Source organism: Apus apus, chromosome 2, assembly GCF_020740795.1.
Source record: "Apus apus isolate bApuApu2 chromosome 2, bApuApu2.pri.cur, whole genome shotgun sequence".
NCBI lineage: Eukaryota > Metazoa > Chordata > Aves > Apodiformes > Apodidae > Apus > Apus apus.
Genome location: NC_067283.1, coordinates 38,966,636 through 38,978,735, shown reverse-complemented (window position 1 = coordinate 38,978,735; position 12,100 = coordinate 38,966,636).

Here is a 12,100-nt window from a genome sequence, read left to right as displayed (position 1 = left end):
ATGTCTGGTAAATTGAAGTCCCCCATGAGAACAAGGGCTGCTGACTTGGAGACTTCTGCCAACCGCCTGTAGAGTGCCTCAACCGCCTCCTTATCCTGGTTGGGTGGTCTGTAACACATTCCCAACAGGATGTCTGCCTTGTTGGCCTTCCCCCTAATCCTTACCCATAAGCACTCAATGTTAACATCATCACATTTGTCAAGCTCTATGCAATCAAAACTCTCCCTAGCATAAGTGCCACTCCACCACCTCTCCTTCCCTGCCTATCCCTTATGAAGGGTTTATAGCCGTTCAATGCAGTACTCCAGTCATGACTATCATCCCACCATGTTTCTGTGATGTCAGCTATGTCATACCTGTCCTGCTGCACAATGACTTCTAGTTCCTTCTGTTTGTTGCTCATGCTGTGTGCATTGGTATAGATGCACTTGAGCTGGGCCTTTTTAGCACCAACACGCCGTGCATGTGCTCCTCTCTGACCAGCCCTGTCATGTCTCCTTCCCCCTTCGAGTCTAATTTAAAGACCTTTCTATGAGCCCTGCTAGTTTGTGTGCAGGAATGCTTTTGTCCCTTTGAGAAAGCTAAATACCATCTGTTGCCAGTAGACCCAGTGCTGTGTAAACCTCCCTGTGATCAAAAAACCCCAAATTCTGTCAGTGGCACCAGCCTCTGAGCCACGTGTTAATAAGGTACATTTTCCTGTTTCTTTCAGTACACTTCCCTGCCACGGAAGGGACTAAGGAAAGCATTACTTGTGCTCCTGATCCTGCAACCAACATCCCTAATGACCTGACGTCCTTTTTAATCACTTTTGGACTTCTGTCTGTAATCTTGTCACTACCAGCTTGGATAACCAAAAGTGAGTGGTAGTCTGAGGGCCTCACCAGACCTGGGAGTTTCCTACTAATATCCCTAACCCGGGCCCCAGGGATCTTTGCCATCACTGTGCAGATATCTTTGATAACAGAGGTCTTGAATGGTGCTAGAAACTTGTGTAGGCAACTGGTTTGATGCAAAAATCTCTAGTGTCTGAGAAATACAGCCATGCTGGACATCAAACAAATTTAACATCACTGGAATGTTAGACTTTGTTGTTTCTGCTACCTTCTGGTTTCTCAGGGTATATATGTCTGTTTATCTGGCAGTGAATTCTGGATTTTTAAATAGCCTTCATTATATTATTATCAATCCAGAGGGGTATTTTCTTCTACTTTTTATCTAGATTAGTTTTGAGTACAATAAAGACATAGGACTCTTGGAGTCAGATGTGGATTTACTAGAAGGTGAAGAGGCAACAGCCTTCCCTCTCTTGGGGTGCTACACCTTAGCCTTTGTGTGGGAGTTCATTGAAGCTCCCAGATCCAAATTACTCTTGGATCCACAACTTTACTTATGTTAAGCTACCTGAGACCTTCTGATCCCCAAAGTGCTGTCAGACACCTACAATTTTCTATTGCTATTTATTAATTTTGATTTATGATAATTGCACAAGGAAATGTAGTTCTGATTACAAGTTCTGCTTACTCACAGAAAGGTAATTTACTGTGTGCAGGGCAGGACTCAGATATACCTGGGCTTCCTGTGTTGCTAAATGGATCATTCCATTCCAGTGCTCATTCACCTGTTGGCCTCTTTCAGACTGCTTGCAAAAGTACTTATCCTTTAAATGCTTGCTCATGTAGGTAGTAATACTCTAATTAGAAAGTAAGTGGGGTTTGGAGACATTAGGAGGGTTTTTTTAAGTGAGTAAGCACTTGCAGAGCAAAACCCAAGGGCACCAGAAACGACGATAATTTTCTGCATAGTACATTGTCTATTTTTATCTTGAAGTCTGGATCTTTACATAACTTTCTATTAAACAGTTTGAGAACTTCCCTTCCTAGACCAGTCAGGAAGTCCAATGGGCAGACATTCTTACGCTTCAAAGCATTTTCTAATAGCTCCCTTTTAAAATGAAATGAAACATTAGTCTGAATTACAGCTGTCATCTGCTTCTAAGTTCCTTTTTAAGTACTAAATTATATTCTTCCAGTGGCTTTGTCCTTTCTTCTGTCCCTCTGCATCTCACTTCAAGCTTATCAAATAACTGCTTTAGCAGAAGTTGGCATTCAGGTCCATTACTTGTCCTTTTACAACGAGATTGTTTACAAATGTCTTCCCAATGCCTACTGACTTATGAAAAAGTGTGTTTTTTCATCTGCAAGGATGAAAAAGACAATGAAGATGTGTCCACTCAGGAACATCTTTGCCACAATAACTGAAAGACAGTAGTCAAAAAATCCACTAATTTGGTGAGTGTAGGATGGTGAGCTGCCCAGATAGACATTAACTGGTATGTATGTGCTTGACTTGCTGCTGCTTCTATTGCCAGTCTTTTTAATTGTACTCTGCCTTTAAAAACAAATCCCAAGTAAGAATGCTTTCGTATTTAAAATTGTTCTTATGATTTTACTCTTCAGCTATTTTTTTCCCTTACCAGTTTATAAAGACTGTTTAACTCAAACTCCAGAAACATTAAAGCAAAGGGTGATGTTTTGCCAAGCCATATGTTCTTAAATGGTGCAGTTGATAATAAGCGCTTTAAGGCATAGTAGCGAAAGAAAAATGCTAACCTAATGTAAGCAGGCATGTTTCCAGTGATTTCAGCACTTACATGAGGGATGAATCTAACTGTTTTCATTCAGGACTGGGCATAATGTTCAAACTTTGTAGATTTCACTGACATCAGGCATTGGACTGGGATCTAGAATAAAATTGCTTTTCTCTAGTCTACTTAGGAATCGCTTGACTTTTTATTGCTTTGCAGAAGTATTAACATGCTAACAAAAAATGTTCACTAGGTATAAATATCGTGCCTGGTATTTAATGATTTTCCTGCCTCAACAGCTCTTTAAAGGCATCTTTCACCTACAAACATTTTAATCCTCTTTCACGTGAACAAAAAAATTACACCTCTTAATACATGCACTATTCTACATAAAAATACCAACTGTAGGCCATAAAGTATCTGTTCAACTGAATAATAAATTGCAATGCAAGAGTTAATCTCCAAGTAGACAAAGCTTTTAGTCCTATCGACTTGACATGCCAGGGAAACATATTATATATTACCACAAATAGTTGAAGTAGCAATATTGCCTGTATGCTTGTAGAAATATGCTGCACAGGATTTGCTTATCTAAGATTGGGTGAGAAAAGAACAGATAGCTTGGAGAGCCAGGCTGATGGTCAGGCTCAGTATGCTAACATTCACTTTCTCTCTTTCTAGAAAGGCTTTTACGAGGACTCCCTCTGCTTTCTCTTTTGTTAGATAAGAAACAAAAATATTTTAACATTGGCAGATCCTAAATTATTAAATACATTCTTACATTCTTATTCCTTCATTGCACACCTGTGATTCCTCTCTCTCCTACCCAGATTGTATTCTGTGCTTTGCTGCTGTAAATAGATTTCTGAAGTGTGAGGTGATGACATGGGCATGAAGTGCACACTTACAGCTTAAATACTGTTTTTTACATTATTTGAAAATTGTTTATTGGAATTGCAAAAAAAACAACAACAAACAACAACAACAACAAACTTATGCCAGGGAACTATAATCTCATCACAGCAGTTAGAATTGAGAGGGTATCATGACATCTGTCTGCCTCTGTTTTCAGTCTTCAGATAACCAGAAATATCTATGTGAATTGTAACCCTGAAGAAAAGGTTATTTCTCATTATTAATTTCTGTATTAAATGGAGGAATGTGTTAAAATGTCATAAGCAGACAAATCTAACTCATTGATCAAAGGAAACGTATTAATGAGTGGAAAAGAATTTACAGAATACCTGTCATTTTAACAGCACAGAAAGTTGGAGGAGCATGAAATCCTCAAGTGATTTATCTTATTTTTAATTTTTTTTAAGAAAAACCAAACAACAAACCAAACAAGCCTATTTTTTCTCCCCAGGTTCTTAAAAAATATTATAAACATGTTACACAATTAATAATAAATCATCAAATGTTAAGCTTTGATCATCTTCCCATGACTATATGATGTTTTGGTTTCTTGTCTCATTACTGAATGTAGTTTCATGTGTTAGTCTATGCCAAGTCATTTCATGATACCACGGATTTTAATAGTGGAATTATGATAGGTTTTTGGGAAGCAGAGATTAGCTTCAATATGACAACTGAATCTTTATTCTCTAGCACCTCTATCATTAGAAAACAGTTTTGATCTGATTTTATAACTGATGTAGAAATTAACAAGATTGTAAGGAAATAAACTACTGATATCTGTGGACAGAAAGTACCTATGAAGGAGCAAAAAGTTATAAATATTATGCATAAAAGTAGCTAACTGCTACTTCCTTAACCAATCAAAGGCATTAGTGGATTCTCACACCATTTTGGCATATTTAAATAATGTCCTAATTTGGTTATATCCTCTGAACAATGAAATAAAGAATATTTCCTGCCCTGAACCTATCTGTGCTCCCTGTGTAACACCAAAATCAGACTGCTTAGAGGGAGAGAGGTTGAGGACAGAACTTGTATTATAAAAGAGACCAGAAAAGGGTAGAAGGAAAACTAAAAAAAAAAAATAAATAAAAAAAAAAAAGTAAGAGAAGAATTTTGAAACTTGTGAGGTGCAATCAGTGTGAGCAATATCCATCCAAGAAGAAAGACAGAGAGTAATTACTTGCCTTTAGTTTTGCAGATGTAAAACATGCAGTCTTGGTCCTCACTTGGTGAGTGGCAAAAATCTTGTTGACACTGATGGGGCCAATGTTTCACTTAGTGTCTTTCTGGTGCAAGTCTGGTATAAAAAACAACCAACTCACATTGCACCCAGTAGGAGTTTTGCCCCTGACTTCACTGGAAACAATGCTGGACCTTTTGCTTTTGGACTGTGAGTCTGAAATCAATGAGTTTTCTACTTTAAATTAAGTCATGTATTCCAAAATTAGTCCTGCAGAGGATTTTCTGTTTCATAGCCCTTTTTTTTAATTTCTTTTAAAATTATTTTTATTTTGTTATGACTCTATCAGGATCAGGTACATGATCTAGCACAGAAATGGAGCAATCAGTTTTCAGTGTACACATTAAACTGTGCCTAGATGTTATGTTGTATTACAGATTTGATCAATCTGAGCTTAGTTTGGTTGTGATGCAATTTCCTTTGGTCTCAGTGAAACAAAAGTATAAAGAAATCTGGCCCATTTTTTCTATATCAGAGAAAAAACATGATTTCATAAATTAAAAATAGAAAACATTTTCTTGATGCTGCTTCTCAAATTCACTTTGAAGTGGTTTAACTAAAGCAGATTAGTAATCTAGCCAAAACTGATGTTAACATGGTTGAATCTTTTGTCTTAAATACTGAGATAAAAAAGCTAGAAGCTAGTGACTATCTTGTAATAAGGTGTAATTTATAGGAACATATCAGCCTTGTTTAGAAGTGAAAACTTCGATGTGCTAAAACTTACTTTCAAAGGAAAATATGGCCTAAAGGGTATGCATCACACTTCATTTCCGAAGTCCTGGGAGAACTTCTCGCTGGGATTCTTACAAACTATGTTCATTTTTTTAGAATGTATCAATGGAAAAGTACTAAAAGGTTGGAATGTAAGAAAAATGTCAACATTCCTTAATTATTATTCTTCTGCTGCATGTCTATGTGTACACACAGACTCTGTGATGTCCAACAGCATATTTTTGCATAATGGAAATTATATATATATATATATATATATATATATATAATTTGTGTCATTGCAAGTTGAGCATTCTTTATAGAAGTAGTTTGCATTTTAGTATTTCTGCTGTACTTTCAGTGCAGTAATTGTCATTGCCATGTTATTTGAAGACACATAGTATGCGTTATCAGGTACTTAAGTGGTGTACTTTGGCATTGTACCTTAGTCCAATATGATCATTATAGGGAGAAAAAAAACACCCAGGGAAAATCAAACATCTAACTTGCAAACCAAGACTCACTAGGAAAAGATAGATTAGATTTAGATTTATATACAAAACTTTAAAAACTGTTTATAACATTTATTTAGTTTTATTAGTTTATGCAGATTGATTAAACAGTGCTTGTAGCTGGTTCTCCTGTAAGAGGTGTATTTTTAATTTTTCTCTTTCTACTTAACCCATTTTACTCTGGTCCTATTTTTTTATACTGTGTGTATATGACCACTTTCACTTTTGTTTTATAAGCAGCGAGACAACAGATTAAATCATCCCTGTATTTTGTAAGGATATGTCAGGTCTGACTACAGAAGCTTGGTGCAGATCTCCTCAAGCTGATGTGGATTTGAACAGATAAAGATGTATAGATGTACAGCAGTTTACCAGCACAGCTTTCCTGGTACAAAAGCCATTCACGCATCACTGCTGTACCACTTCCAGCCTTGATCCAGCTCCATGTGTTGCTAGGCTGGGTCTCACATTTCTCACTGCTGCTGGCTAGTGTGTGTGTAGCCAGCTCCTCTCAGCTGTAGCTCACCTACCTACACAGAAGATATGCAAAAAAGAAGAAAGATACCAAGCCTACGCAAGATCTCATTTTCTGTTGTATGAAGCCATTTCAATATATACCTTCCATATTCTTCTCTTTGCAGGACAAGACCTGTACTAATTCACAGTGCAGTATGTTTAAAAACACATTGATGACATATAGATCTTATGTAAACCTATAAGCACTTTAAATCAGACAGATCATAAAAAGACTCTGTCTTTACCAGTGTATCATAGAGGAGGTTTCTTTCTGCTGAAAAGCATGCTTTGGTTTAAAGAGAACGGCAAAGAGCGATGTTAGCTGAGCCAATCGGCACTGGAACTGCCTTGGTTATCCATTTTAGGAATATTCCAAAAGAGCTGAGTGAATTGTTCCTACTGTTGGAATGGATGTGCCTGTACTTGCTGCTCAGCTCCACAAATGTTTTTTGACATGGTACCCACCAAAGAATTTGGATGGAAATCTCACAACTTACAGGTGATGCTTTCTTGAATGCCTGATAAGGAAACAACCTTCCCTGGAATCTTGCACAAAACACACTCCTCAGTGACTCAATATTAAACCAATGCAAAAATGACTGATATTTGTGAAGTAAGAGAAGTGACCCAAGCCATGCTTAGTCTGTGGGCAGTGAAGAATACTCTGATACAAAAGAGAATCTCCATTACCAGGCAAAAGGCACACAGAGTCTGGAAAGTGTACAGTTAATGACAGGTTGGGTCTAAGACAAGTGCAGTAAAAAAGCCTTATGTGCCCAAGGAGAATTGATGAGGAAATGTGTTAATGTAGTAATGAGATTCATCTGTGGTTGACATATTGAAGATAAATGTCAACTTATCTATTTGTTAATGGATCTATTAAAAGCTTTGTTTATATTTTCTGTCAATTTATTTTTTTTTCTCAAGCACTTACACACAGATGGATTGTGCAAACAAATACTTCATTACATGTAGGACTGGAAGCCAAGTGAACACTTCTGAGTCCAGCATCATGTCAATTAACCAAATTTAATTGCTTTCTTGATCCACCCTCCCTTCTTTTTAGTTGTTTTTTTTTTTTATAAGAGGGGCACTGACTAATTCTCTATAACTTAATGACTCGATACATCCTATTTTATTAATCAAAATACAATCTGTGCTCTCAAAATGGCACAGTACTGTGGAATATAATACAAACACCAAAATCCAAAAGGCTTAGAATGAGTCACTGAGGCAAAATTGGCAGGAACAGCATAAAATTTCCAAGCTCAAGTGAGGTGGTGAGAGGAGAATCCTGTTTAAATATGACAAGCATTTTGTTCAAACCGAGTTCTAAGACATATTTTCCTACTGCTTAACAGCTACTTTGTCAGTATCAATAGTTCAAAGAAACTGGGTTTTAACTTGCGCTAATGATTCGTTAAATATCTAGTTGCTACATATACACCTGTATTTGTCACTTGGACACAAAAAATGTTTTGAATGGAGAGAGTTCTAGTGTATATAATAAGAAATGGAGTTTTATCTACATCTAGCTGAAGGGACACAGAAAGGAATATTTTGCAATTAATACAGCATGTGCAGTGCAAATTACCATCTTGAGTTTTTAGGAAAACAAAAAATTACTTCCTTTGACCAGGAAACAAATCTTCTGAAAAATTACAGAAACCAGATCTTTTGTTATTTCTTAATGACTAAGAATAATAGTATGTTGTGGTTTTTTTTCTCTCTTGTGTAGTCTTTTCAATAAGTGAAAGATCAAGTACTTTAAAATGACATATTTAATCCCAGATTTTAGAGAGCTGTATCATTAATATATGGTTAAATATAGGATTTCTGAGTTAAATTCTATACAATAATGCTACAAGTTGCAAGCTGGTACAATGTTATATGTCAAAATCTAAAATTGTAATATTTCCTCTTCTATTATATCACTGGTATATATCTCATTACCTTTGGCAGGCATATGTGATGTTTCTGAAGTGATTAGATGCAGAACTTCTGCTATGCATGGATTTTTGGGATGGGGTAGAGGACTGATCATGTGATGTCATATTCTTCTGTGAATTTATAACTGATTTTTTTTTTCCTCTGTGAAAACAAAGCAGCCAAACTTAAAACAATAGCTACTTAATATCAGTTACTGAATCTATGAATATTTTAGGACCATAAATATTTTTTCCATCCTCTCAGTTGTTCAGATGCTCCCAAATAACAAATAGGGTTTTTAATAGTAAAAAGTGAAATGTGAAGTTGTTCATATGTCAACACATAGCTTTTTAAATTTTCAACTTTCTCAGACCCTCCATAGCTTCTTATAAATCCATATCATTTGGGAATTTCCAAATCTGTGAAAATCCACATTCTGCAATTAAGTAAATAAAATCTTCCTTTGCTGAAAAAATATGATTGAGCACAGTATCTTCAGTGTATCTCTCCAAAGAAACATTTAATTGTTCAGTCCATCTGAACAATGTTAAAATAAAAACTTGAACATAAAAAACTCATTTGGTTTTCTCATTATGCTCACTGAAGCTAATGGGACAATATGTATGCTTATACATGTACTCTAGAGCTTTCTTTATAGGTTGTAGGTCAAAGTGGCAGGGGGATAATATTTAATTGAGGAAGCAAGTTTTAGTTCAAGCTTCCACCGCACTGCTATGTCTAACAGTGAAGGAAATTATTTTAAAACTGCTGGCACTAAGTCTATATTCAGCATGATTTAAAAATCACAGAATGGTCTATTAAATTTTTCTGGCATGGGAAACTTGGAACATGAAAAGTTAAGGGACGGTTCTGGCAAATCCCTTGCTTGCAAGAATAAGTACTTACAGGACTGAGCTGAAAGTCCTGAAGTTCTTTCTGCAATTTCACTGGAAGCCAGGCAAAGTCAGGGACTTAGAGTGCAGGCACCCAGCTTGGCACCTGGCTCGTAACTAAGTCAGGGTCCAGATCCAGTCAGTATGTCTGCTTAGAAAGCCCTGAGAAAAACACTTTGCTGGGAACACTCAGGAGCATGCCTAATGACTAACAGAGAGGTGGCTGCCTCAAAAACGTAACTTGGGCCACTGTTCTAAATCTAATTTCAAATAATTTCAAAATAAAGTTTGAAAAAGGCTGAAAAAGAAAATCCCTCTTTTATTTGGAAGCCTGCAGGTTGAAATAATGTCCCAGTTTGAGCCAGGATGAAGACACTTTTCTTTTTACTGATTCTTTTTTAGTTAGAAAATGACAAATTCTGGTTCAAATCCATTTTATGCTATTTCAGAATTCAATCTCTGTATCTTTTAGGGGTGGACATTAGCCACTGGCCCTAAAGACTCCTCCAAGGAAGGAACATATTTTTAGTGTTTCAACTGATTTTGGGTCATAATTATTATAAGATACATAAATTCTTATATGATAAATAATTCTCGTTTTTATGTCATAGAAGAAACCAGAGTCAGCATCACTTTGTTAGGAAGTCTGTAAAGTTCTCTTTAAGTCCACCTCTGAGGCTGCTCTTCCCATAGACACCTAGCACAACATTACTAATTCTCTCTTGGGAGTGAAATATTTGTAATTCAGATGTTGCATTCCCTAATTTTAGTTGATTGTACTATATGTTAGACATGTGCTTTTTATTAGATTTCATCATTTGTGTTTACTGAGGCAAGTTTCCCATTGCCAAGTCCAGGAATAGAACTTAAAAAAGGTAAACTGAGGTTTTATCTAAACTGAGTTTTGATTCCTTTGATATTTGGATATAGAAAACATTAACCTGTTCTAAAGTATGGGAATACTGCCTAATATTTCATATGTCTCAGTTCTATCATATTCTTAATAGCCTCTTTAAATATATTGTACCTAAAATTTCAACCATGTGTGATTTAAAAAAATAATTACAGTATACATGGTAGGAGAATTCTGTCCTCTGAAACATCATTAAATTTAACTCCAGTGTTTGCAGATCAATTTGGTGAACTTCCACCTTATCAGAATAAAAAATACTTCTAGTTACACGTTATTCAACATCTTCTTGTGCTCAATCCTGCAGTTTGTACAGGAAGATTTACTAAAAGCAGTATCATCATTTAACATTACATTTTTACAGAAGCAGATTAGTAGTTTTGAGACTTTCATCTAACATTGACCTAACTTCACCATGATATTGTCCAAAACATTTTTGTAAATTCTGGGTAAAGTTGCAAGGTCTTTGTAGTCAATTGAATTTATCAGGTGCAGAGGGGTTCACAGGTCATCTTTTTTCTATGGCAAATAAGTTAATTGCAGAGCAAAATATGATACCTTTTAGAAAATGTTTCCTTCTGCTGGAATGAGTGCTTGATATTGTTGGTTAAGGATGAGTGAAAGGACTGAACGTAGTGCCAGATGCACCTACGTCTGTGAGGTTGTTCTATTGAACTGAGGCTTTTAATATTCAGGCTTTTTGGTTTTGGTCTCTTACAGCAGTGTTGTATAGAGCACTTCTAGAAGTGAAGAGGGACTCTAGGTTTCCTTGGATTATCAAAATTTATTTCCCTCTTTTTTTTTTTTTTTGTGCAGCTGTGCTCAAATCTGTATTGAGTTTGTGTTCTGAAAACAAATGTATAGCTTTGTTTCAGAAATAAAACCTAGTACATGTGCTTTACATTTTCCATTTGGCAAAACTAGATTTGTATTCCTGTGCTGTGTTTTGAAGACTGGAGTGGTGTAGAGTTATCTTCTCAGCCATTAAACCAAACTCATGCCACAGGTGTCCTGTGGGATAAAAATAGAATATACAAGTGCATAGCATACATACATTTTAATTATCTGATTACTGATAGGAATACTTGCTTATTTTATATTAGCATGGGCCAATGAATGAGTGAAATGGTGATTAACTACCATTTAAGAAACGAGATACACATAGTGTACATAACCGTATCTATATAGAGAATGCCTCTGAGAAGCATAGGGTTATGAAATCCTGAAAGATTCAATGTATTCATGTTGAAAAATATGAAATGGAAATAGAAATAACAGAGGCAGATTTGGAGCAGTTATATGTTTGTAGTGCTTTTTTGTTTTACTGTACCTAGACAGAAAAAAAAATAAAGGCACACATAATCATTTAACAAATCTATGTGTGGTTTGTCAGTTTTTAAAAGTCAGGTGGTCTCATGTTGTGTATCAGATACATGTCATGTATTTCCATATCCCTTAGTGCTAGGGCTATTAAAGTTCAAGGTGAAACAGGCGTTGGGAGCTCAAGAGGTGTCAAACATTAAATTGCATTTTTAACTCTAGACTATAGGAAAGGCAGAAGCTGGTTGTGACAGACTGAAGCAACCCTGGAGAGGAATGCTGTTTTCCTGTGATCTGCAACAGGGCACTGGCTTCTGGGAGCAGTGTGTTATAAACCTCAGCTGTGCACTGGGTAAAATAGAAGCTGCTCCTTGTTTCCTGTCCCTGTTTCCTACACAGGAAATAAATGCTGTTTTCTGTTTCTTTATTCATACATTACTGTGGAAATGTTTGTTTTGACCAAGACTGACAGATCACATAGGTAAGGCCAAAATACACCCATCAGAACTGTGCCTGGTGGTAGAGCCCCTGCTGCTGCAGATCCAGTGGTGAAGAAGT